General features: G+C 40.7%; 1 protein-coding gene across 5 annotated transcripts in view; it reads left to right on the top strand.

Annotated features, from left to right (window-relative positions):
• SEMA6A (semaphorin 6A) overlaps positions 1–27431 on the top strand; it is a 119565-nt gene that overhangs the window by 14875 nt on the left and 77259 nt on the right. The window contains exon 1 of one of the 5 annotated variants that reach the window (XM_032097169.1): positions 18275–18372. The exons of the other annotated variants lie outside the window; for them this stretch is intronic. The gene's annotated coding sequence lies outside the window, so the exon portion shown is untranslated. Of the gene's footprint in view, positions 1–18274; positions 18373–27431 lie in introns of those variants that run through there. 5 annotated transcript variants of the gene reach the window in all.

Below are 27431 nucleotides of genomic sequence, written 5' to 3' on the forward strand. Positions count from 1 at the left end.
CCTCTTGTGGCTTTAAACTTGTGTGTGTCTGCTGTGTCCCTCCCCAAATCTATTTTGCCAGGGGGTTTGTATCTGGAGAGAACCTTTCTGAAAATGTGGCATGTTTGTATTTGCATCCTTCGATTGCCCTATGGACAGATGCTTGCTTCTGACCCCAGTTCACACCTTTGTCCACCACTCAATCCATGCCTCAAGTCCTAGATCTGCAAGCCTGCGGGCGTTTTTAGGCAGAACCTTGAGTAGAAAGCTGCTATCAAGCAGCAGGCATTGTGTGTAAAAGGAAGGCGATGTGTTAACAAAGAAAGCTCTTAGTTCTTCAGTCTCATCTGATCAGGTCTCACTTTTTTAAAAAAACTAGCAAGCTTTTCGTATCTCAGTGTGTCATGACTAAAATGTCTAGAGACATTTTACAGATACAAATCAAATGTATACACAAATAAATCAGATGTGCCAAATGAATTATAAAATACTCTTAACTTTCTCTTCCTGGGTACATCATGAAGATGTTGTGCAGGAAATGCATTGGTGATGCATGGAAATGTATCTACAACTAAAGATGTTTCCTGATTTCTTCACTCACACTTGTTACCTTATGGTAAACCAAACTTTGCAGACCAGGCATTCGTTTATTTAGATCTCTACTTTGTGCAGGCTCATAACTTCAGGTGTGAAGAAGACAAGTCTGGAAGCCAGTTTGTCTCAGTGCGAACCACAGGCTCAAGCTATCTGTCCCGTGACCGTCTTAATATTCACTGAATAGCCTGGGAAGTAGGGAGGTTGGAGAGTGGGTGGGATTTTTGGGACAACAAACACAAGACACGAAGGATGTGTTGTAGCACCAAGCCATCCTTCTGAGAGTGGTGCCTTAGCAGCCCTAGCTCCATAGACGACCCACTGCCACCTCCAGCTTAGGTCTTGCTGATTGAGAGAAGGAAAAGTGCTTTCTGCAACAGTGTGGTGAAACCAGATAGAAGGAAACACAAGTGCCACCGAGTGACTAGGTGGCTCATACTAACTAGTTGGACTGGTTCTCTTTTAAGAAATGAGTGGAATGGTCCGTAAAATGTTATAACACACTCATGATGGAAACTGTGACTTCTCAAGAATATACAGGGTATTTCCATTGACATCAACAGGTTAAACAGTGTGAAACAGAGTCAGTGTCTTTGGCCATGTTGTAGACTTAGAAAATATTAGGATGTCGTAGAGTCACTGCCGTTATTCCGTGCTTAAAACTCCATTGCAACTTTATGTTATAGTGTGGAATACAAAAAGATGAAACATATTTCTGGAACCTACAGGTCTAAATAGAAAATTAAGGACAAGATGTCTCCCTTAATTGCAGGAAAAATTCTCACTTTTTATCAGTTAAAATGAAGCCCTTTCCTTGAACCGAATACATCATACCTAATGCATATTATCAGCCATAACTCAGCAGGCAGAAGATGACAACCTGTGTTGTCCTGCTTAAGGATATATCGGAGGAGAATAAGTAATAGAGAATTTATCTACTTCAATATTTGTGGTGTCTTTGAAGTGCTAATAATATTTGTAAAAGTTTATGTGTCAGGTTAATGCCTGCTCTCTGAGCTTGCAAGAGAGATTGCAAGCAATGAATAATTTGCGGATCTTTTTTCCTCCATAATAAAACCACTAAGATGGTCCCAGTTGAGATACCACTTTATCTTGACCACTTTTTTTTTTTTTTTGACTGAATCTTCAAAGTATTTTAATAATGAGAAAGTTGTTTCTTACAGATGCTTCCAGCTAATTAAGTTGAAGTTGAATTTATGGAGTCATATCAGTGCTTTTGTTGTGTGTAATCTCTCAAAAATACTGTCTTTGAAAAAATAACATAAAGACTAAGTCAACAAGAAACCCAAAAACCTTGAAATTATGAGTGGATGCAGCTGTGGTGCCATACTGCTCTTGCTAGCTCCCAACTTCCCCCACAAGTCATGGGACAAACAGAGATATGTTAGAGTAACTTTTAAGGAAAAAATGGTTATAGGAGGTAAGGAAAGTAGCTGTAAGGTCAAGGCTGAGAAGTGGAAGATTTCTCAAAAGAGGTGGATTAAGGGAGTAGGTGTAGGTATATAGTCAGGGCTGGTACAGAGGAGTAGCTGAAGTGCCAAAACAGAGGAGAGGAGGGCAGGGTAGAAATGCTCTCTGCCTTACAAAACAGCAGTATGCTGTGGGATGATTCCTTTCTGATGAGCTGTCACCATCTAAAGTATATAAGAAGCTTGGAGTGGAAAAAACAGATGGCACATGGGAGATGAAGTGACATCATTTGTCTCTCTGCCTGATTTCTCTGCCATTCACGTAGAATTTGGTGGGTGGGGGAGCAGAAAAACCCGGATGTGATTCTTCTCCATCCCCACGTTTCTCCTTGCCCTCAGAAATCTCATGAGACTCCAACTTCTCTCACAAGCTATTGGTAAAGAAAGTTTTCCATCACTGCCAAGGATTTTGAGAGATTGGCTTGGAGAAGTGATTTTTTTCTGTGGGGAAAAAAGGTTGACACACAGCAATGCAGAGATAAGAGACATTAAAAACAAGGACAGTAAGCAACTTAGTTGTACTAAGGCTTGGGAAAAGAGGTGGAAGGAGGCTTTACAAATATGTGTGTTTCAAGGGAAGTTGCTAACGGGCTGTGTGATCCTCTTGCCAGGCCTGTGGTGAGTTGGCATGTTTCAGCCATGAGGAAAGGGCACTGGCATCACCTGTTGCAGCTGGCCGGTCAGCTGCCTGGAACAAGTTCATGGCTTTTGGCCAGTTTCCACTGAACTAGTAAAGCTTCCTTTAAAAAAGTCCTTGCACCTGACACGGTTCAGGAAAACAGTTAGTAGACTTACTGGAGAAGAAAAAGTCTGGTGAACACCGAGGCTAAAAGCCCTAAAAGTTAGATTTTGGTATATTATACCCCTTTAAAAATTAGCAGCATGTGTTTTTTTAAAAGAGGGGATTTGTGGGTGGGGAAGGGAAAGGGAGAAACTAGTGACTCTGGAAGCAGGAGGCCTCCAGGTCTCTCTCTGCTGGATCCAAAATTCTTGCGAAGATGATCAGGACTTGTCTTTGTACAGACAACCAGTACAGGGCTGATCTTTGCAGTAAGGGAAGAGTAACACTGATGCAAGGATCATCATTTTAAGAAGTGACTATGACACTGTGGCTGTAACTGCAGATGGGCCAGGAGGCATGTGATGTTCAAAGCCCCTTTTCCAGCTCTAGACCTGGATGCCTACAGAGGGGAAACCTGCTGAGCAGGCTGCTCCAGAGTGAGCCAGGAGTGTGTTATGCTGGCAGGGTAGTACCAGGAGGCAGGGCAGGATGTGTAGTGACTCTGCCTGTGTCGTGACGAATGTGAGCAATCTGGTGTTTGTCACAGGTCTTAAAACTAAAACTGAGCATAAATAAATAACCCTACCACAAGTGAGCAGGGGTTTTATAGTGGTTTCCAGGAATGGAATCAAACCTAAACTGTAAGGGAAATATTCTCTGCCATATTCAAAGTTTGTGTACAGAACGTTTCAAATAAATGCTCTGTAAAAATGATTTAATTCTGCTGTGATTATGAACTTGCACAAACATGCTGTTTCACATTACTCTCTTAAATAAATTTGATTAGTAACAGCTGTGACTACACAAGTCCCCCAGATTTTATTTTCTCAATAGAAAAGGGTTGAAGAAATCCTCAAATTGTTGTAAATGAAGATTTCATTGGTATTTTGAGCTAAGATGCCCTCAACAACAGCCCAGCAATAATAACGTGGACACGCTCCTTCTTGGAGAGGCTGCAATGAACTGCCTTTAGCTCAGACAAATAGTCTTTTCAGTTCCTGGAGCACTCTGTGAGTATTAGGTGCTTTGTGCTGAAAAAGTACTAAAATCTAGCCAAGTGAAAAATGGTGCTGCTCAGTGACAGGCTGTTTGACCCAGAAGCAGGCTGCCGAGGCTGCATTGTGAGCTGTTCCCTTTCACCGTGCAGACTAGGTGCAGACAGTCATCCCCTCCCGCACACACAGATATTGCATATGTTTTCTGATGGTAGTGTTTGTTTACCACTCGTGACTGTGTTGGTTTATTCACCGTGTGGTGCTCTGTGGGACAAGACAAGCATCCGCATGCTGTAGACAAGGGCTGTCTTTCCCACCCATTCCTCCCGCATGCAGAAAATGTTCCCACCTGGGGAACAGGGGTGTGCTCTGCCACTTGAGCTCTATGCTGGTGAATCCATTGCTTGGGTGCCCCCCAAAGATGCCAAATCTCACTTCTCGTCAGAGTGTGCTGCAGAGTTACACCTGCATCAGAGGACAGACATCCCTGTCCCCAGCTCTGCCATCTACTGCTGTTGCTGCCAGCATTGGCTGGCTTTCTGCATCTGTGACTGCAACCTACTTCTCTGCAGTCCTTGATGTCAGCAAGGGCTGCAGGCAAACTCTCCTATACAGCTCTTCTGCTAATGAGCTTGGCTGCTAATTAAATAGAAAGGCATATTTGGCAATGTCTTTGATATTTATTCTCAGTATGGCCCTTTTGACTTGTTTAGGATTTCAGGGTGGTCTTGAGGGAAGAGATATGGTAAGCAATTGCTGAGTTTGTATTATGTTTTATCAACATTGAAATAAAGTTTGTAAAATACTGTTTTGTTCCTTCTAAGCCAGATAATGCAATATAATTTAAAAAAAATTAAAAAGGGGGAAAAAAAGAAAAAAGTAAAACGTAACCCAGACCAAACTTACAATTCAGAAAAAGAAAAAAAAAAATAGCCGCGTGGGAAGGGCCTTTTTTAATGTTTTTTTTGTATGCCACATGTGCTCAGTGACATCTATGATGAATGACAGTCAGAAGTTAAATAACGTTTATTACCACCTTACATCTACTTCCTAATTCTTCTCCAAGATTACTTTTGGCAATTTCAGCCTTTTTGAATAGTTTGGGCGGATGGCATTTTCTTACAGGAGAAAACCCCCAAACAAACAAACAAACAAACAACCCAGTCTGGGATAGGAAGGTTGACTTTTTACCCAGCAAATTAAGAGTGTCCCACCTGGATGTACATTTGCCAAGGGTAAAGCACATTTTTTTTGCTGAGGCAGGAAATAGGTTTGAAGCTGAGATCCTCTGATCTGGTAGGGTGAGAGGCAGATGGCTGGACCCCCAGGTGATTTGTATCTGCTCACTCACTGCTCCCTATCAAGCATCAGTGCTCTGCAGTATGCAGAGACAGAGATTTCCGTACCTCCTAGGAGAAACATGACTCCTAGCCATGTGACTTACATAGGTACCAGAAGTATAGCATTAATGTGCATTAAAAAACCCCTCAGACTGGGTCATTTTGAGGTTTAGAATTTTTAATTAGTTACAGATTTTTCCTTTCTTCTCTTCTTTATCCACCTCTGTAGACAGACGTGAGGTAGCTAAAGCACTAAATTTGTATATTCACAAAAATATGTAGAAAATGGCACAAAGCCATAAGACAGTTTAAATTTGTGAAGTGCTACAAGCATTCAGTAATGCTTCTGTTCTTGGCTCTTTTCTGGAGGCTTGTTCATGATTGTTGCTAAAGATGGGATAGCAAGGTACGTGAACTTCTGGTCATAATGGCCAGTATCTCCATTCCAGTGTTCTGATGGTATATAGAAATTTGGACATGTGCCTTTGTCTGCTGTTCAGCTAAAGATTTACTGGTGGAGTTCTGTATGCAGACGGAATGAAAAAAATACAGTGTTACTACTCTAGCTCTTTGCTGGAAACAGGCAACAAATAATAAAGGGAAATTTGAAGTACCGTACCCATCAGCCACCTTGGTAACACAGTAATTTCCATGGACATTCCCTATAGCATTAGTAATGACTGACTTCCCACAGTTAACCTCATGATGCTAATTTCAAGACTAAGGGTTAAATGGCTGCAGGTCTAGCAGTATCCAGTAATACCTGAGGGAGTAGATCCATTTTTAACCTTTTGCCAATCCTCGCAAGTGTTGCTGAGTTTGTGGCAACCATCAGGCTCGATGGTGCATTTGCAGAGATTAGATGGAAACAAGTGGTACTTACCTTTGTGTCTTCCCTGTGAGGAAGTTGCAAATTCAGAAATTGGCATTAGGAATAAATTGCATTGAGATTATGAAAATCTGAAGACATTAAAATCTGTGAAAGGTGTTGAAGGGTATGTGTATGCTCTATAGGATGAGCTTTCTATTTCTTGGTAGTTCATTAATATTCAGTGTGTATGAGGACTGATCTAGGCTTTGTAAAGTAAAATGGAACTATGGCTAAATAATTTTTCTTTGTGCAACTATGCAGAAGAGGAATGTGTGTTAGTTATCTGAGATGTATTTTCTACCTGTACATGGGAAAACTGGACTGGCAGGGAAGGCACTGTGCCTACAGTTATTTTGATTCTGATCTCTTCAGTGATCATGGCTTGGTGCTGACCACTAAAAATATTGTCCAGTTATTTCAAAACAGAGAAAAATATTCTTTTCTATATAGGGATGTGGAGAGGTTCACTATTAATTGTTTGCTCTGTATTCTTAATGGAAATACTAGGGAGCTGTAGATTTTATTATTTTGTTCAATAATAAAGGTTAATGCTGAAGGGGATGTCATACTGGAGATGTGTTTGATAATTTTTCCTCTCTTACGAATAAAGGGGTTTATTTTCTCCAGGGGTTTGCTCTTATGGTTTAGCTTAATTTGCACTTGTGGAGGCTTAAGAAAGGTGTCATGACTTTCAGAACTGCTGAATATTCAAGGAGTCCTGATGGCACTGTAAGGTGCAGGATGCTTTCGAAGGGCAGGGCAGGCCACACAGACCTGTACTTTTTGCTTACAAGGATAGGCACCAACGGTCTTTTCTTTAAATGGATTCTGCAACTTCTGTTGATGCAAAATCCCCACAAACCACTGGCATCAGGTGGAATCAGCCCATCTGGTGCTGGCACCCCAACCCGCTCCACCCCTCTATGGGCTCTGCTGGGTTGCACTGAACTCTGCTCCAGGCCAGAACAAGCTCACTTCTGTCTGCAAGAAGTGGTACTCAGAAAGCTCGTTTCTATCAGTGGTTTGAATTCCTTAACCTGGGTCTCTGATGAGTGGTGATAAAATACGTCACAAAGTCTTTTGTAACATTCATAGGAGTGTTGTTTTTCTGGAGTCTCTGGAAATGTGAAGAGACATGGTGTTACCAAGCTTTCCTGATCAGATATTCAAAATGATGAAATAGGGAAGCTTGCAACATGTCTCAAGGGACCAAAGAGTTCTCTTACTCCTGAAAAATTAATTTAATATCTTCATTTCAGAAGCCAGACCATCAAAGAAAGTACCCAATGTTATATAGCCTTGTGATAAAAAATTATACGGGTTAGCAAAACTGGCACACAGGAGAACTTTTTTTTAAAGATATAAATATCCATTGTATTAGCTGGCAAGTAATCTTCTAGTGATTCTTGGGTTATCTTCAAAAAAGTGTATGTCTTTGTCAACTGCCTCTTAAAACAAAAGATCACTTGGTGAATAAAGAAATAAAGAGTTTATAAGCTTTGATGTTACTGTTCACTCATTGTCAGGTATGTAAAAAAGGAGACATTCCTTTTGAGCAGACAGTGTGTGAAACTAATAGTGTGCCTTCAGACTCCAGGCCTGCTTTTTGCAAGTCAGTCGTTGGATTTAAATCATGTTTTAAACAGCTTTATCCATATACTCAGAGACTGGAAAACAAGGTCAGTGTAGAGTCCGTCCTGTAGCTAGTTATTAAAGCAGTTGGTTGAAAGATGCAAGCAGACATCTGCATCTGCTTTGCATATTTAAAGGAAAAATAAACCAAGAAAAAGCGTCTTAAGTTCAAGGAGTCTTTTTGTGAGTCTGTACTTCTGAGAAGAAACTCTTAGAATAACTTTAAAAATTCAGGAGTGCAATAAAAATTCAGGCAGCACAAGAAGGAAATTGGGAACACCATGACGCTCACAAAATTGTTTTTTACTGCTCATCTAGAATATGAGACAGGTGACATTGCAGTTAGATTCTTGAAATTTTTACACGAAATTTGTCATCAGTAGTCAGCCTATCACTGGGAAAAGAAGTATCATCTGCAGGTTACCCTTAAAAAAAAAAAATAGCAATCTAGCAATGACACCACTAAAACAAACTGCTGAAGAGCTGGGAATTAGTGTAGTAAATTTGTCTGGTGAATGAACTTGCAGCAGCCCCGTGCCCACAGCAGCAAGGTGCTCCTGTAGTGCAAGCTGACAAGGAAAAGTATTTTTACCCCACTGCATGTAGGCATTAGAGTGCAGGAATAGGAGGAGCATCATCACAGCTCAATGTGCAGAGCTTTACCAGTAGTCACTTGGGGATTTTGTGCAGAACCTTTGTGGCTCTGTCAGCACAAGGCTCTGCCAGAGTCTAAAAATTGCTTTTCAGAGTCTTCTAATACACTCACTCCCTTGTTTGATGTAGGCTCACTGTTGTTTTACATTATATATGAAGCTCACACAAAGCTGTGCTTGTTGGTCCTATGGAATATTTCAGGAAATTAACTCATTGACCAGAGTATTTCTGTAGAGAAGTTGAAAAGGACTATAAAAACCATAAACATAGGTATTTCCTGATAATGTTCAGAAATTAATCAGATAGATTTATGGATGTTAGGGATATTAAGATTTTGCACTTTTTCAACATACAAGATATAGTCCCCAGATAAAGTAGATATATTAATATGATGCTAAATGGTATTTCTGTTCATTACAAGAAAACCAAATATTTGATAATTACTTGTCACTGAAAAAAACTTACCTCTTCAGTTCCTGTAGAAACCATTTTTGCAGCCAACCATTGTAGTGTATGAACACTTACGAAATAAAGTCAGTTAGTGGGAATTAATTTCCTGCTGGAATTCACAGTGGTTAGAAGGTATTATTCAACCCAGCCTCACAAAGCTAATTTTCAGTGCTCTGAAACTCCTTCCTTAGAGAAGTAACAATACTGTAATTTTCAAGATTTGAAAGGAGCAGGGGAAGCTATAGACCTTGACTGCAGACTCTCTAGAAGAAAGTTCCCATTGCTCATAATAGCCTGTAAGATTCCCGAGAGTGGCAGAAGCCCGCAGGAACCTGGCACGTGGAGTGACGGCCCCTTAGAGCAGCCCTTGGTTATGAAAGCTTGGCTCAGGGATGTGCTGGGGAGAGGTGTGTGAAAACAGTGTCACAGCCTGGGGCCGGCCATACTATTCCTGGAAATCGGTAGGACACAAAGAGGCATTGTTCACAGCCTCTCTCCCTGCTTTATTTCCCGTATTGTGGTGTTTTGGGAAGCAATCGTTAAGGACACAACCTGGCAGCTCTGTGCCAACATCAGACAGTTCTCTTTCTGAAAATAATCTCGTTGCAGCTCAGCTGCAGAGATCTGTGTCCAGTTTACCCTCAGAGCCCAGATGACAATGCTGAAAGGGGCTGAACCAAAAAACCTCTATGAGCTGGACAAAAAAGTGCTGTTGATGATTTGTAGTTCAAAAGCAGAAATAGTTCTTCATTGTGAAACAAGAAGGGATAAGGAAATATTTCTTAGCTTTGTTTTCATTTTCAACTCTCTTTAATTTTAGGACACATTTTTTTGTTTTCGTTACTTATTGCACATAAGTCATACTAAACTGCCAGACTGAATTTGGAAACTAATTACAGTAGACTTCAGCATTCTTGCATGCCTTGTGGAGTACAACACCTGCACTCCACAGGACTGAATTCTCTGCTGATAGGTCTGGAGCCGTCTTCTATCAGGGTAAATAGAGACTCCAGACATGACTGGCTGGAAATGGTGGAAAGAGTTACCCCACATCAGGCAGTTGTTTGTACTGGCCATATCCTTATCGGAGAATTCCACAAGTTGCTTGAGAGAAGGAACTTTTGTTTTATTTGTTCAGTGAGGTCTTGTAGTTTACAGTACAAAAAAAAATCACAAAAATTTTGTCTGAAAGGAGCAAGAGAAACAACTTGTGTGTCCAGGTGTCACATGGGTGGCTGGAAAGGAATTTGTGGTACTTGCAAATTTCTGCTGGCAGGATTGAGATGGGAAGCGGGTTTGTGTGTGAAGGAACAGTTCATTTTGTGTCAAAGTTCTGTGCTCTTACCTTCTAAGCTAAATTTTAAAATAACAGGAACAGGGGAGGTGAAATATCCTGTGCTCTTACTTGAAATGCCTCTGCTGCTTTTCATTATTTCCTGTAGTAATGCACAGGATATCCAGCTGATTAGTCACAGCAGGCTATATGATCTTCAAATCCACAGGAACCTTCTAGGATGTAATCTCTTCCTGAACCTGCAGAACAAACCTTAACAATTTACCAGCAATGCATATGCAGGTTTTGGAGAAACTGGGTACAGGTTGTCAGAAGATGAGGATCTCATTGGCTAGGATGGAGTCTCACCATTATTTTGCCAAACAGACTTTTCAGGTCTCTTATATTTTCAGGTCTCTTATTTCCTTTGTGTCTTATTTTCTTATATCTCCATTTCTGTATGTCACCATGTGCTTATTCTCCAGGACACAGATTGGTAAGACTCATTATGTACAACTAGGTTTTAATTAAACTGCCTTGACCCCTGCATGAATGATCTTATTCTGAAGGAGTCTTAACTCTGCATGCTTTGGAAGATTAGTATGTTTTATGAATTACCTTTGAATTTACATCTTTCTTCAATTGTCTTGACTTTTCTCAGTATCTCAGTACAAGCTTCTAATATTTACTGCAGTTCAACCAAATCCTTTCTTCCTCTGAAGGTTTCATATTTCAAGCCTTCTCCTTTTCCCTCTGTAACTTCAACTGCGTTTCTCTCTACATCTTGATTGCAGTGATGCCTTCTCCTTCTTCTATTTTTTGCTTAAATTTTGACTCTTTACCTCTTGATTATTTGCCCTTGTCTTCTAGTATGTGATAACATCTTAAGAGGTCTGATCTTCAGGCTCTTTGAGCCATTGTAGAATCAGTCTTTGAGGAAAACCTGAATCCTCTGCGTTTAGGAGATCCCTGAGAAGAAGATAATTTATTTGCTGATTGATCCCTACATCGTATTAATAAACACACTTACTTTGAAAATAATAAGCCCAGCATAGAAATGAAGCATTATTTATGCAAATGTGAACACAATGTGGATGGGGTTCAGGATTTCAGCTGGAGTTCCAGTTGCAGCTTGTTCTTAATTTTTCCCAACACCAGCAACTACCACTAAACCAAAAATTTACTCTTACGTTGAAGGAAAAGACTTGTGTTCATTTTTCTGTATCATTGAAAATAATTTGATAATTAACCTGCTAATACAAAAATAATCATCACTAGCAGAGCTGTTTTGATAGTTAAATGGTTTTTAATGATGCCTATTCTTGCAGCAACAGAAAATGTTAGCTATGGTGTGTGCTTGGGAATGAGTGTCAGTGGAACCAATCATCTGTAGATCTAACTACATGATTAGCTGCTAAACTTGCATCTTTTTCAGCTTTTGTTATGGACTTTATGTACAAAATAGGCAGAAATATCCATCATCATATCCTCATCTTAAAAGAATGGGTGCTTTGCTGTTCTTCATCTTAAGGAAAAATGGGTGCTTTCCTGGTCACGTCAGTATGAGCGTGAGCCTCACAGCAAGACACCAATACTTGTTCTTGTGAGGTCAGTGGAAAAACTCTCACTAACTGTGATTTTGTTCCAGGTTCTTGGCAGACTGTTCTGAACGTGTAGATTTATCTGGGGATGAAACAGCAGGGGTGCCCTTCATTACTCCCTGTCTGTGCTCTCAGACCTCTGAACTGGCAGCAGACAGAACTGCCTCTGATGCAGATCCATCTCTTCTCACATGTGGATCAAGGCTGCCTTCTCTGCTGCTCTGAAAGCTGGAATTCAGAAGAAGTACCAGTGCACACATCAGTTGTGTGTATCTAAGAGCAGTATATGCTACTTCCTGGTTTGGAAAGCCTGTAGTAGTTTAAACGTTTTTATACTAACTCTGGTATGTACATAGCTTGCAGTTTCTTCTGTTCATTTTAATGACGAACAAAGGTGAAAGCAGAGATGGAGGTAATCCTTCAACTGAAAACAAATTCTCAAAATGGAAAGGGAAATGGAGGATGAGAAAATCTGGAAGAGTCCAATCACCTTTGATGTCCCAAGTTCAGCTTGCAAGTGAATCCCAGAACAGTCCAGCTGGAATCCCTAGTGACAAGGGTTGTTTCAGTACATTAACAAGGAGTGTATCCAGGATACAGTTGCTCAGGTCTGGCCAGAAAAAAATAAGAAGCACACCTTCTCATATTCTAAAGTTGCGCCAGTTGCAGCTGGCACTCTTTCAAACGTGTCGTCACCTTAATTGCCTTCAAATGAACTTCTTGCTAGAAGGTGAAGGCATATGCTTTTCCCCTTATTTCATCTGCACAACTTACTATAATCTTCAAATAAACAAAAGTACCACATAGGCTCAAACAGGTCTCTAGTCACAGTGCTGGGATCTATGGAAACTCAGATTTATCAGCTTGTTTTAACGTGTTGATTATTCATCACAAGTTGAGTCAACAAATGTGAGTGCAAAAAGGGAAAGGAGCCTTGTAACTGGACAACTGAGCTTTTTAAGGAGCAAAGAATGAAATACAAATCCTGTCAGAAAAAAAAAAAAAAAGGTGAAATTAAGGTATTCTGAAAGTTCTTTGATGTGGGAAATGCCACGACCTTCATGAGTGCGACTTTTGAAAACAAGAATTCTTCAAACTTGAACTTACCTGTTCTCCTTAGCCATTTTTAAATCAGGCTTTTCAATTCATTAGGCAAAGAGAAAAACAGCAAAAAAATTGAAGTGTGAGGGCAGTAGACAATATGCATTAAATATATTATTTATTATTTCAGGAGGAAAGACCACAGCTTGCTTAGTAAAAACCATGTTATTAAGCACTGCAAAGGCTAAAAACGTATGGGTTCTGATGGCAACCATGGAGTTTAGCTGTCCATTGAATTCTAGTAAAAAGCATGTTGTAACTTATTTCATTCTCACAGCAGAGGAAGTCAGGAATTATACCACTGAATCCAATACTATTATTTAGTATGAGTCAACCTGGTGGCAGTTAGGAAAGAATCTTTTACTTTAGTGGGATGACCCTAATGTGGAATTTTGCTGCAGAGGAGAATTTAAACAGGGAGAGTTCCTACATAGGTTTCACTACTGCTAGCATGGTATCCTTTGCTGGGACTAGCAGACTGCATATCTTCTGGTAAACTGAAGCTTGAAGTCCTTTGTTTTGGTCTGCTGAAAGGAGCACCATGTCAGTGAATAAACATCAGTGGGGGCTGAGATTGTCCTCAGAGTCTCTGGACCATCAAAAGCACTTTCTGCGTTCCACCACAGTAGGGTTTGTTGCACATTTTTAAATGCTCTCCTTGAGACTGGAGGGATTTTATGAAACCTGGAAAGTGAAATAACTCACTGAAATAAGAGAGCACTAATTTTCTAATGGGGGTTGCAGAAAGCAAAAAAAACATGGGAACAAGGGTGTGATACAGCTACACAGGAGAATTCCCGTGTGGATAATTCAATCTTCTTTGCAGCTAGCAGAATTTAGAGCTTTTCCTGTCCTAGATATCCAGCCAAATGTAAGACAGCAGCAAGTGTGCTAGAACTACTACAGTGTTTGAACTTGTAATGACAATAATTTGTTAAGTGCTGGAAGACAAAAGTTATGTGGCTGGATTATCATCTTCAGTACATAATAATTAACCCTTTCCTATGTCCATGGCAATCTTTCTAGCAGTTACTTCAACTATATTTTTAGTATATATAGTTGTATAATGTATGTGTTGCATGATTTGTGTCATCCTTCTATGTATGGTCATACAAATTATTTATTCAGAACATCGTGGCTTTCAAGTGAAATCTCTTTGCAGTTGTTCTTTTTCTTCTCAAAATGAACACCTTGTTTTTGTATGACTGATAGACAGAAGGACTGCATTATCTGGTTTCACTTCCAACAAGTTCATGATTTTTAAACTCAGCTAATTTCAGTTAATTAGTAGTTTGCTTCACCAAGGCCAGCATGTAATTCAAGCTTTCCTTTACTGCTGGGTTTTTTCTCACTACAGCCTGCACCTGCACCTGTCCCCACCCCCAAATCTCTGCAAGTGTTCACAGGGATGCTCAGCCTTCAGCCCATATGGCACAAAAGCAATTGTTGACCTTCAAGCACTTTGTCATCTTTTAGTGAGCTCCGTAAAGAGTTTTTGCAGCAGAGTTGAGGCAACTGAGTTTTTGTGTTACTGTCAGTTTGGCATGTTTGAATTCCTGTAGTTTACACTCAAAACTTTGACACTGACTCAGCTTTGCTCGTAGAAATATATTTGCAAAGAGGTTTTTTGCCTCAATTTAGAGACAGAGCAATAAACTGTAGCCCAAGGGCTAAGAGAGATTAAAATTAAGCGGGTAAAATGTAGAATTGTGCCAGCTAGGAAAGGGAAGGTTTCCCAAGGCACAATAACATTATCATACTCTTGCCTGGCATCCTTTATTTGACTGTCTTGAAGTACATTATAGGAATTAATGGAAGCTTGTAACTTCCTTGTGAAGCAGGTACTACATTGCAACACTGATTTGCAAATATGTAAACATAGGTCTTGGGCAATCCTGGAATTCTCAGCAAAGTCATAAGTGAGATTGGGACAGGGGGACCCAAAGATGAGATAATGTGCTGGTGGACAGGTGGCTGCAGGTGAATCTCCCATATATTGCTCAGCACATCTACCTGGCATCCCACTCCTGGGTAGAAGTTGGCTTTGAATGTTAAGAGGAGAATATTAAAGAGCTGCCCCCCCCACCACTCAAAAAAACCACACGCACACAAAAACAAAATCCTACAAAAAAAAAAAACCAAACAAACAAAAATAACATCCACAAACAAAAACTTTTGGAACTTTTGAGACCTGATATTTCTTTTTTGCTACTCACTTTCCACTTTGAAGAGCCACTCCTGTTCTGCTCTGCTTTTATTTTCTGATGCTTTATTTTGTTTTGCTTCTTGTTCCTCAAGGGCAATTCAAATTAGTCAGCAGTGGCTTAGCTGTCTGCTAACAGGGTTCGACTAAGCAATCTTAAGGGAGTTTCACCTATCAGTTATTTGGCTGATTTATTCTTTGGGGAGAAAAAATTGGGAACTGGTAAAAATCACACATTTCCCAACCTTTAAAAAATAAATTCTAAGACCACCAATTGGTGATAGCTTTGTATCTCCTGTGTTTGTCCCTGTTGGGGAGCACTAGTGAGGGGAAAACCCTCAGTTTAGCACCTCATCATGAAAATCAAGCTTGAGTTACACTTGACAAAATGTACGATCCTTGCATGCCAAAATACATACCTTTTTATTGACATGAAAGCAGCTTCTGCCTTGGTATTTAGGACATAACACAGCTTCTAGTGCAGGCTTGGTTTCCAGAATAGAGCACATTCTTTTCTACCATGCATGTTAATGCATTGTCCTTCTTCCTTTTCCTAATAGCCCGTGAGATTTGAACTTGGAGTCAGCAAAGTAGGGGCTTTGTGAAGCACAAAAGAACACCAGGTTTTTGTCACACCATGCCTGTAAAAAGAGCTGTTCAACCATTCAGTTGCTGCTCCTATTGTGCAGCTGTTATTCTGCTGCTGAGAACATCTTGCTGTTGACACTGAAGTAGTACCTGCAGGTAACACTGACACATTGAGTTTTTCAGGAGAAGCTGGGCTTGGAGATCTGCCACATCTCTGTGTGGAGGATTGAGGTATTTACTCTGCCTGTACCTTTCCCATTACAATCCTTGTAAATACATAACAGATTTTTGTCTACTTGCCAGCATCTGTTCTGCGATTTTTGCATCATGACCCTTTTCCCGACGTGATAAAGGTCCATGTTTCTTGTCTTCCAAAACCACCTCTTCAACGCTGGCAGTGAGGCTGTGATGGGCAGTGTGCTGTCTGGGTCCCTGGCGGCGACTGCGGGTCTCTCACACAATGGCTCTTTCTTTGCTGAGCTGATGGCCAGTATCTGGTCAGCCTCATCTATTTAAAGTCAGCCAAGCCGGGATTGCAGAGCTAGTGGAGAGGGTGCTTTGTTTGCTTATGAGTTAACAGGAAATTAAAATTAAGCACAAACAACTGTGTCAGGACAGGGTGAAGGAAGTGTCTGAAATCTGCAAGAGAGGGGGATCAGAGATAGCTCAGCCTCATTCATCCTCCATCCTTAAATTTATCTCTGTGCAACTAAGGGTACAATTCCCACTGTAGTTCAGAGCTAAAATTCTTCTTAGTAATTAATGCAAATGGCTGTATTTTTAGCCTGACATCCTAAAGGAACAAGGCATGTGTGATCACATTGTCTGTGTATAGGTGGTTGTCAGCTCCCAGTAACTTGTGAATTTTCGGGTTTACTTAGCTCAGCCTGCAAGATAGTTATTTTCCAAGGCTTCTCTCAGAATCAGGCAAGAAGGTGAAAGAGTGGCTTCAGAGAGGGAAAGTGTGTGTGTGGCTAACTAGCCTTTTAAAGACATCAGCATCAGGACACAAATTCCTAACAGCCAGACTTCAGTGGTTCCAGTGCTTGTTTAGTAGTAACGTTTCCATATAAACAAACAGAACGTTCCTGCTGTAAGGTTGTGTGAGGCTGAATTTGGTATGTTGTGTTTCACGCTGCCCAACACATCCTATAACATAAACTCACAGCCTAGCTAGTGCAGAATATTAATTTCATAAGGTCTGACTTGCTGGCTACGCTCCCACTGACTCTATTAAATAAAATGGCAGCTTCATCTGCCTATGTTTTTCAGGATCCAGACACACAGTTTGCATATTTTTAACAGTTTGAAAGTGTAAGAGTGCACAGCTCCTGATCTTTGCCATGTGGGATACTAACTTTTGTGCCTTGTGTTGGAGATACAACCCCATTAGAATATGACACAATTTTTTTTAAAAGCATGGAAATTAATGAATGACTGTATGCAAACAAGCAGTGAGTTTGATAACAGCATGGCTGGCTGTTAAGTGACATACCACTATCAAAGGACTTACATGTTCTTGTCTTAAATATCTGTGCTTTGTTTGTTGGTTTGGGTTTTTTGGGGGGCCAGGGGGTTGGGTTTTTTTGAGAATAAAAATTCTGAATTTTCTGTATTTCCAAGTGGATCTTTTCAATCTTTCTACAGACTATTGAGAACTAAACTAAACTTGCATTTTAAAAACTAACCTAATACTTTGTATTCACTTTGTAGTGGTGTAGAAAACATTTTAAACCCTTGAAAGTACAATTTCAGGCTGTAAAACGGAGCATTGTATGTCCCCTTCTCAGTTTGAATTGACTTGATGTCTGGGGTTGCCAAATTCAAGTCCGATACAAATTGCAACAGCTGAGTTACAATTTTTAAATCAACCCTGAAGATGAGGGTTTTATGACGGTTTCATGGGAAGCATGCTTCTTTGCAGCTGTATGAAAATAGAGGTCTATTCCAGTTAGATTCACCCACTCAATTCTCATGAGGCAGGTTAGGTACATATTGTGTTGGGCTTACTGTATATATCCAGTCTCTCTTATTTCATGAAGGTTCCCTTCACTCTGCCTCTCCTTCTCCCCCACTTCTGTCCCTCTCGTCTTGCTCTTCTCTCTTGTACCTTGAGGATTAGAATTCTTTTCTTCCTCCTTGTGGGCCATTTGTCAGTCCAGTCCAAGGAAGCTGCTGACTGAGGTTTATGGTAGTGCTGGGCAGGAGGATGTTTTCCTGTGTTTTTATAACAAGTCCCAGTGCTACAGGCGACAGACACAATTACTATATAAATCAACGCACACATGGATACACACAGGGGGCTGGGCCCAGTCACCAAATCCTTTATCTCTGAAGCATAAGGACAGTTTGCATAGGCAAAGTTCCCTTGGCTCAGTAAGTCTCCAGGTTTTTCAGTGTAGATATAAGAATGCTGTTTGGTGGACTACATGTCTTCTCACCCATGATCTAAATACTACTTTCCCCTTCCTTTGTAATTAAATTTCATCTCTGAGACAAATGCAGTGATTGCTGACTCTGAATGTCAGATACACTGGACTCAAGAGTGCATTTAGGAAGGTTTTTAATGTATTTTAATGTATTTAGATGGCTTGTGATCAGCAAGATGCTGACAGAAGTGTTGGGGAGTTGTCTTTTATCTTGTAGTGAGGCACAAGACACAAACCATGAACTGTGTTTTGACATAGCCATCATATTCATACCCACAGCTTTCCTGGGAGCCAGCTGCTGGGAAGACAACATCATTGCCTCCTGTGCTACGTGGCATCAGTCAATACACAGAAGACTTCCTTCTGTCCTTTTCTCTCTCTGAACACTTCTGTGAGTTTAAAAAGTTGATGTGTTAGTAAAGAAACAAAAATATCACAGACCCGAGAGACCAAATTTCCAAGCACACACTCCAAATGAAAAGGAGTGTGATACACAACAACAGCCTTAAACAATGTGCTTTCTTATTTCTTTGATTCCTTCCATCCAGCTGATGTCCTTTTCTCGTTTCCATTTTCTTAGGAATCCTCTGAATCTTTTCTCTTTCTTCTCCCTTTGCTAATAGTTGCATTCCTTCATTTCTAGAGATCCTGTTACGTACACCTGCATCTGTCCTTTTGCCTCACAGCCTTTTTACAGCTATTTAATTTTGAAAGACCCTTCTCACCTTTTTATTTTTTGCTTTCTCCCACTTGCCAATCTTTTATTTCCCTACATGTCCAGGTGCCATAACAGCTCTCCCTTCTTAGCCTGTTTCACCTGCCTGAACTTCCAGCTCCCAGTTTTCACAGTATTTGTTCTCTTCTTCCCAGTGCCTGCACTCAGGTCTGCTTCCTTTTTTCCCCTCTTTGCTCTTGCTCTTCCCCATTTCTTTTCCAGGTTCTTCCATCCACCACATGTAAATAGAACTGTACTTTCAGCCACTTATATTCTTCATTGTGGAAATCTTTGTACAAGTCTGAGAGTAGGATTTCACTTCAAGCCTAAAATATGTTTTGGATGTTGTGGTGGTGATTCATGCCTCATTCTCACTCATGCTGGGCCTGCATGTAGTGTTTGGCTACGAGTGCTTGCAAATCCCCAGCACTGGAGGATATAGGGTATTGTTTCGTCCATCACTGGATGTTACTGGATCAGGATTGCCTTGAAAGCATTATAGTATGAGAAAATACTAAGACAGCAACCACACAGCAGTGGGGTGTGGGCAGATGCAGCCAGCATCAGCACGAAGGGGATTTGGGATACTGCATCATCTTTTTGCTTTTGCATGATATGTTCTAGTACATTCCAGCCTCTCAGTGTCAGTCTTCACAGTAGTTTCCTCAGGGCCTAAAACACAGCTCCTGTAGGAACACAGCTTGAATGTTACCTCTCACTGTACCTCTCAGTTGATACTACACTGGCTCTACAAATGCCATAATACCTGCTTCTGCAACTGCTCCCCATAGTGAAGTCAATGGGATTTCTACAGGCAGAATGAATGCCAAACTCCAGTACTTTAGACTGTAAAAGCTTCCCAGGAGTGAGGAGCACATCTCTCTGTGTCTGTACAGTGCCAAGCACACAGCTGGTGCTCAATGAATAATATATGTATGGGCTTGGTAGGAGTGACTGTTCATCTAGTGCAGCAGAGGTGAAGCATTTTTTGTAGCAAGAGGCAATGCATTATCCCTTTTACTGGTCTGTTTTATAATTCGGGCTTTAAATGGTGAAAGTGTATTTGCCAGCTAGTTCAGGGGAAGCTCGTTTACACCGCCTTCACACAACATGTCCCATGTTTCAAATGACAGGAAGGATAGCTAGTTCTCTACAGCTGAATGCATAGTGATTAAACTGTCTGGGCACCAGCAGTAGGCAGCCATGGAGCAGATCATTATTAAGATGGCTATAATTACAGAGTCAAAGCAGCCCCTTGCAGCACACTGGTAATCTGCTTTGAAAACTGGAGGCACAAAGGCATATCTCCTTTTTATGTTGAGGCCCAAGCTGTGTAAAGTAACTGCAGATTTTTATGTTACGTCACTCATGTCTTAAGCTGTTGACTGCTCCTGCCTGCTCTTTGGAGGCTGGCCTGGACAGGGGGATTGAGGTAGAAATAAATGCTGAGCAAAGAGCTACTGAAAAAAAAAGTATAGCTATGACACCTCCACAAGAGCTCTCATGGTATTGCTTTAGTCATTAGCTGAGTGGATACTTGAGCTTAATCAGTATCAAAGGGACATACACAAAGTCATCTATTTCATTAAGCTAATTTGCATTACTCAGCTTACCGAGAATCAAATTTTCATGTATTGTCCATCTTGCTGTCAGCAAAATAAGGGGAGGGGAGGAGTAAGTGGTAAGCAATGCAAGACTGAGGTGTGGTGGTGTTTATTCCTTTTTTCAGGGATACCTGCTAGTCTCTCAGGAGCCTTCATTGCTTTTGGATACCAAAAATACAGACTAGTAAGCTTTATGAAGTTTATTTTTAGTAGAAATGAAACTTCCAGAGCTTTACCAAGTGTGAGATCCTTGAAGCAGTGCATAGTTAGGCTTTTAACTACTGCTGTTTTTGAAGAAGACGGTAAGTGTTGGTTTGGGAGGAGGTGATGGGAGGATTAGAGCAGTTAGCTAAAAAAGACCTTTAGCCTCCTCTGGTCCCAAAGAGACATCAGTGAAGTGTTTTGCGTGAAGCTTCACACAACATTGCAGTCCCAAGGGAAGTGCTGCTGCCATTTATATTGTACCAGATCTGGCTGTGGCTTTAGCAGAAAGCTGTAATGTGCTGAGATGGCTGTTCTTGTTCTTCTGTTTTGTCCCTGGTGCTCATGACACTCTCGTCCTTCAATACTGATTTTTTGTCTTTCTTTCTTCTTTTCTTTCTTTCTTGCTTTCTCTCTTTCTTTCTCTCTTTCTCTCCTTCTTCCTTGTTTTCTCTCTTTCTGAGCAGTAATGTTCGCTATCTTCCTTCTCATTACACTGGAATTTAAACTTAATTACTTGCTAGTGAAACGTATTCTTTTAGTTGTATAATCTGATAATTGTTTGCACATTAAACCTTCAGTTTGTCCAAGAGATTGTGACTGAGGTTTGCTTTTAAATGTGAATTTGTTGTGATGATTAGATTATTCTGGTTAAGCCAAGATGTTTGAATCTAGACATTAAATATAACTTAACTTGATTGATTGGACAGAATGATGGAAATCTTTCATAAGACAACTGAAATATGTGGGGCATCATTCTTCTTGGTACTGAAGCAAGACTGAGTGGTTAATTCTGTAGTCTGTTCCCAGATCCTGAGCAGGATTTCTCAAACATTAGTGTTTTTCTAAAATCTGACTAGGAAAAGATTCAGTAACAACTCTTCTGTTATTTGTGTGACTTTTGTACATATAACTAGAAAAAATGTCGCTCTGACAGACCAGTTGGTAACGATGGAAAAACGAAAAAAATGCATGATTTTGAGTTTAGTATTTTCTCAGTGAGATGAATCATCATGTTTGTGCTCCTTGAAGTGCAAAACTGTGCTCCAAAGCCGTGTCCCCACTGAAACTGCGAGCAATAGCTCCTCTATCTTAGGGAATGCATCCCATCTGTGTGCATGTGTGCATGATTCAGTTTTTAAGGACTTGGTACTGGGCTGGAGGTCAACAGTTGAATGTATTCATTTGATCCCAAAATGTTGATGTGAGAAGTTTGGGGTGTTGGAAATCAGTTATGGATGCTGTTATGCTGTAGGAATGCTGTCAGTATTTTTGCAGTTTAGTAACTAAAATGTTTGCTTAGATTAAAAATGGGGCCAAAGAAGACTTACGTATTTGAATCAGAAGAATTGCAGTTGGGAACAGCTTCTCTGGTACCTGTAAAAATTTTTAAAAATCTCCTTCACCCGCGCATGTGTGTGTTGTGTATGTGGACAACTTTTCAAGACAATGCCTTTTTAATAAAAATTGCACAGCACATAGCATTCTTGAAATAAAACACAAGTTGAGGAAAGAGTAACCAAAAGGAACTCCAGTACAATAATATCTGCTGGTGGAGGTATTCCTTTTTTCTTTCTATTGGTAGCACTGTTTTAATCTCAAGCAGTATTTTGCCGTATGGGTTGTAGCCAAAACTTTATTTTTTCAGCAAAGGCAGACAAAAAGTAATTTACAGTCCACTAGTTTATAGGAAGGTCCAGCCGGCAATAGAAATGATAGCACTGAAGGGCTGTGTAGTGCACAGTTTTGTTCGGATGATGCAGGACATTGCTTGACTGTAGATGATGTGTGGTTGGTTTGTGACAAAGTAGCAATCAGTAATCAAATTGCTATTGTGGGAAATCATCAATTCATCCATCTATTGTACAGATAGATCTATTCGCAGAGTCGAAGAGAAAAAGTTGTAAGAAGGAAGGGCATAAGTCTGCTTGCTGCTGAATAAGACCAAAGGAGAGGTTTCTTATCCTTGCTCTGCAAACTGTGCTACCTCAGACGCCATATCTGGTTTTGCTAATTAGAGCTGCTTTATTTCAGGCTTGTCATAAAAGAGAGCATACCTTTTGTCTATGTTTGCATTATAAATACCTTGAAAGCGGCATATTGGAAACAACAGTTTTTTTCAGTTTGTGTGTGTTGGTTCACACAGTGCAATTAATCCTACTTGAGACCTGGGCAGGAGGACCTTACAAGGGATGCATGGCTTAGAATTTTTGTCTTAATATGCTTGACCTTGTGTACTTCTGCGCGTGCAGAGCAAGAGAAGAGATTGAAGCGTAAGTTGTGGTGAAAAGATTTCTGTCCTCATTTTCATTTCCAGTCAGGCAAAATTCTTCTGGATGACTGTGTCCCACCCCTGGGGAACACACAACAGGGCAACTCACTTTGTTCCAGGCTGAGGGAAACAGTTATCTTTGGGAGGTCAAGGGAAAGGAGGATGCCTAGCTCTGCTGACAGAGAAAGAGTGTGGGAGTCGGTCTGTCTCCATGGCAGAAAAAGAAGTAATATGCCTGGCGGACTCCAGGAAGAAGGAGCTTGCTCTCCATCTTCTTTGTCCAGTACCAGATGTGGAGAAAGCTACCACATCTCTTTGTTTTTTCTGTCTAATACCTGCCTTTGGAGCTTACCAACATTCAGCTAAGAGAAATTGAGTCACGAGTCAGCTTTATTAAAATGTACATTAAAAGATATATTCCAAGTTTAGTCATCCTTTGAACATCAAGTGCTAGCTTTTTATTTATGGGAAGCACCAGCAATCTTCTTTAAGCTGTCCAAAAAAGGAGGGAAGATACAATCTGTCCCCATGAGCCTGCAGCAGAAATAATGTTCTCAGCTTTTGGGGAACGTAAGGATGTGTGTGAAGAAGGGGAGTAACCTATTCCAGTGTTAGGAAAGCCGAATCTGTTCTTGTGTAAGGAAAGCCAAGTCCTTTTACGAGAGAGAGAGAGACCCTACATGTCAGTGCTGGGAAGGGAAGGGATTGTGGGGAGCTCCTTAGGATTCAGAAAGGAAACATACAAGCATTCTTCACAGCCTTTATCATGGAGGCGTCAGAGTTTTCAGCCTCACAAACTAGTCGCATTCTTTATAGAAGCAGTTTACTGTGGAGCATTGCCAGTTCACAACTTCGTCTTGCTAGTCATAGGTTTGTGTTGCCCCTCCTGTGCAGATGCCCCTCCATGCACAACTGTGCAGGTTGTTTCTTCCTGCCTGGGACAGCAAGTAATACTTTTAGGATCCCAGAGGAAAAAAGGCATGGTACTTTTCTGGCAGAAAAAATTACTTTCTAGCTCTGCATGGGGGAGTGATGTTATGGTAGGCATTGGTATTCAATGAGGTAAATTATCAATAAATTCCCACCTTTTTTCCTCTGTGCTTTAAACATGTGAGAACACATTCAATATTCATATGTTGGGGTTTTTTAAAATAAAATTTTCTTTGGCATGTTCTCAGAGTGCTGTTTGTTCAGTGGCTGGACATTTTTCTGACTTCACATGCAGTAGGCATAGCTTGCTGGTAAGTGAACTAAGTAAAAGTCTTTCTCCTTTCTGAAAGCTTTGTGAGAGCATTTGGAAGCTTTGGTCTGTCTCATCAAGGTACCTCTGTTGCTGGTGTCTAGAAAAAGCTGGTGCTAACCATCCTGAGGTGTCAGGTGACAGGGTCCTTCAGAGCTTCCAGAAAAGATTTTGTTGGTTAAGTGTTTTCTTTCAAAGTCACATTTTTCAATCAGAAGAGGGTAAGTGCCTGAAATTGTGTTCTTCAGATCTCTTTGTTGCAGCAAGTTATTTAATAGAGAAATCTTCCAAAAAATCTATTACTATTGAGCCATCAGAGTACACTTTTTTGGCATTATTCGTGTTGTTCAGGGTACCAGAAGTTATGAATATATATGGTCATAGACACTGCAAAATTGACTTCTTCACAAGTGTATGTTGAATGTAGGGGCACTCATGTGCAAAGAATCTCTTTTGCTTCAAGCTGGTGTAGTGATGTTTACCACAAGAATAATTCTGTTTTGGATTGCTTACAGGAAAATTTTAACAAAAAGAAATACGGTGGAACATGGTCAAGACCATCTGATTTACTTTCTTTAAGAGAGTAAGAATGCAAAGCAAAATAATAATTTTTTCTTTTAAAAGATTAGGTATAACCTCAAATTTCACAGGGAATTTGGATGTGGTTATTTCCATTTCCTGAAATTAAATGGGAGACTTGGTCCAAAACCCATGTAAAGTTAGCAGAATTTAACTGAGTCTTCATCTGAGTATGTGTACTTTATGAGGATGAAAGTGTTATATATATACAATTCTCTGTAACTGGAAGGCTTATAAATAGGTAAAGCAACCTCATGCATGAGCTGATGCAGGTGGTACAAGCTGTAAAGCAGCTACAGGTCCTTCTGAAGTCCAGTGGGAATCAGTGCTCCACAATCTAGCAGATGTCAGTGTCAGCATTTTCACTGGCATAAACAAAAACAAGCCGATGCCCTTTAGTTGTAAGTGCTGTGTGACTGTGCTGCAAGCTTGAGAGTCACTGCTCTGTGACTGTGCAGGCAAGCGCAGCCTGTAAGACTTGGGTCATACTTGTGGGCAAGGGGGGGATGCCAGATCGGAGTCCAGTTGAGAACACCACACCTTGATGCCTGCCTGGATCTCCTCAGTCTTTCCCAGTGAGCTCAGCACGGTCCGTGCATACAGCCTTGAGTCTCATTGAAAAGTAATTTGATTCTCTGGACTAATGTCTTTTGTGCATTTATTTCCTTCTAAATGCTGGCAGGAACTTAGGTCTTGGCTGTTGATCAGCTCCTGGCAGCTGATCCATTCGATGTCCACATTATGGAGGCCAACCTAGAATTAGAGGAAACTCTCTCTGCAGCATTTGATATAAATCGCATAAGCAGCGGTAAGAAATAACAGCAGCAGTTTGTCAGCTATGCAGTCACCTTCCTTGTTCCTGCACAGGAATTTCAGTTCTGTCAGGCAAGCTAGGAAGGATTCATTTGGGTTAAAAAACACCTGGCAGGCTTGTTAAAAACCCTTAACTGTGTGTTGCTACTCATGAAGCAGTTTTGCTGAATTCACTTAAATGCAGTCAGCTAATGAATCATTGCTTTTCCTGTGTCACCCACCATTACAGGCTGAAGTTGCAGGGTGTGGGGGAGGACGAGGTTTGGGAACAGGTCCTTGTTTGTCTGAGAAAGCCTTGGTATTTTGGTTAGAGTCAAACTTTCATCAGTGAACCCCAGAGCAAGTCTTCCCATCCTGGTGCTGGTGGATGTTATTTCATTGCTGAGATGATGCTTGCAATCTGTCTGTTACACACAGAGTAGGTTTTTTCAGCTCCATAAAATTACCTGGAATATTAGGAGTGTTTCAGTTTCAGTCACTAGCTGAGTGCTGGTGCCATGAAAATGACTTCTCTTTCTGTGTCTCTCATTATTCGTTGTTGGAACCTGAATGCATGCAATCATTCCTAAAATAGCCATAGGAAGCACAAGCAATATAGAAACATCTTTGTCTTGCTTTGGGGTTTTGGGCTGCATAGCTGAGCCTCCCCTAGTGTGGGACCTGGAAACAGGCTGCGGTCTCATCTGGGTGACAGTCTGGATTGTGCTTTGCAAAGCCCTGCACGTGGTATCGAAAAGGCAGAGGTTATTTCCCGCAGAAGAAGAGAATGACTTTGCCTCGCTCTAGCAATGAGCCGGAGAATGGATTAGAGGTTTTTCCTATCTGCAAGGAAGCTCATCCATCATGCCCCATTCAGGCAGTCATACTCAGTGGGCTTGTTCTCTCTTGCTACACTGAACCTTTTTCTCCACAGCTTGTCCAAAGAAGCAAAGCAAATAATAACAGAGCTACTGCTTTTGTAGCTTGTACTACAGGCATTTGTCAATGCTGCTTTGACTTCTATGCTGCTCTAATTCCCTCATGCTGTGCTAAGAAGCAGGTGTGAACAAATGTGTAAGGATGCTTGTATTCTTCAGTGTGTGGGTGAATGTGTGTCAGTAGTGTATTTCTGTGGTGCAAGGGCTCATCGTACTCTAACTGCAATCTCTTTTCTTACTTTTTCTGACCCACACCACCTCAATTTTAAGTTTGCCAATGCAATCACATCAGCTATTTGATGTTTCCTCTGAATAAGAGATCCTCAGTAATTAAAATTATCTTAAACTATTCTATTAGCTACAGGAATTGTGATTTTTTTTTTATATTCGGAGGTTTATTGATTATATCTGCATATAGTATTTTTCTTTAAAATATACTCAATTACAGTATTTAGCCTTATGTCCAGGTTAGCATACAGTAACATTTGTCTGAGCACTATCCTGGAAATAGTATTTTTCTTAGGTACCTGTTGACTTCTTGCTATGCCTTCTGTCTTCTTCGTAACTCTGAAGTGGTGGAAAGAAGAGAAGAATGGAAAATACGTCATGCTGGCATATTGAGCTGATCTCTTTACTCATTCTTGAGGATAGGGTACTTTCTAGTATTAATTTGTCCATAAAGCTGCTTGGATTTTATATGATTTAAAATTTGGGAATTTACTGGGCATGGGAATCTAGACAGAGCAAAGCTCAGAGTCTGACACTTGCAACTAGCAATTACTAGCAAGCTGCAGGTGCTAGATTGTTGTAAGCATCATGCTCATCTCAGAGGAAAAGCAAGCTAGATGGATTTTCTGTCTCAGAGTCAGATTTATTCTACTCGTTTAAAGCTTCCAAAAATACCAGCAAAAAAACATTGGCAATGAAGAGTAATCATGAAAGATAGAGATCTATGAAATCACTCTAAAGTTTTAACAAGAAAACCTTTCCTGTGATGTGAGCCTTTTAAATTTGGGTGAATGTCTGTGACTGTATGGGCCCATGGCAGTGGATGGTTGTCTGAGGGAGAGAGATTTCAGAGGTGATGCTAAGAGGCAATGTTCCCAGTT

This window comes from Corvus moneduloides, chromosome Z (assembly GCF_009650955.1).
Source record: "Corvus moneduloides isolate bCorMon1 chromosome Z, bCorMon1.pri, whole genome shotgun sequence".
Classification (NCBI taxonomy): Eukaryota; Metazoa; Chordata; class Aves; order Passeriformes; family Corvidae; genus Corvus; species Corvus moneduloides.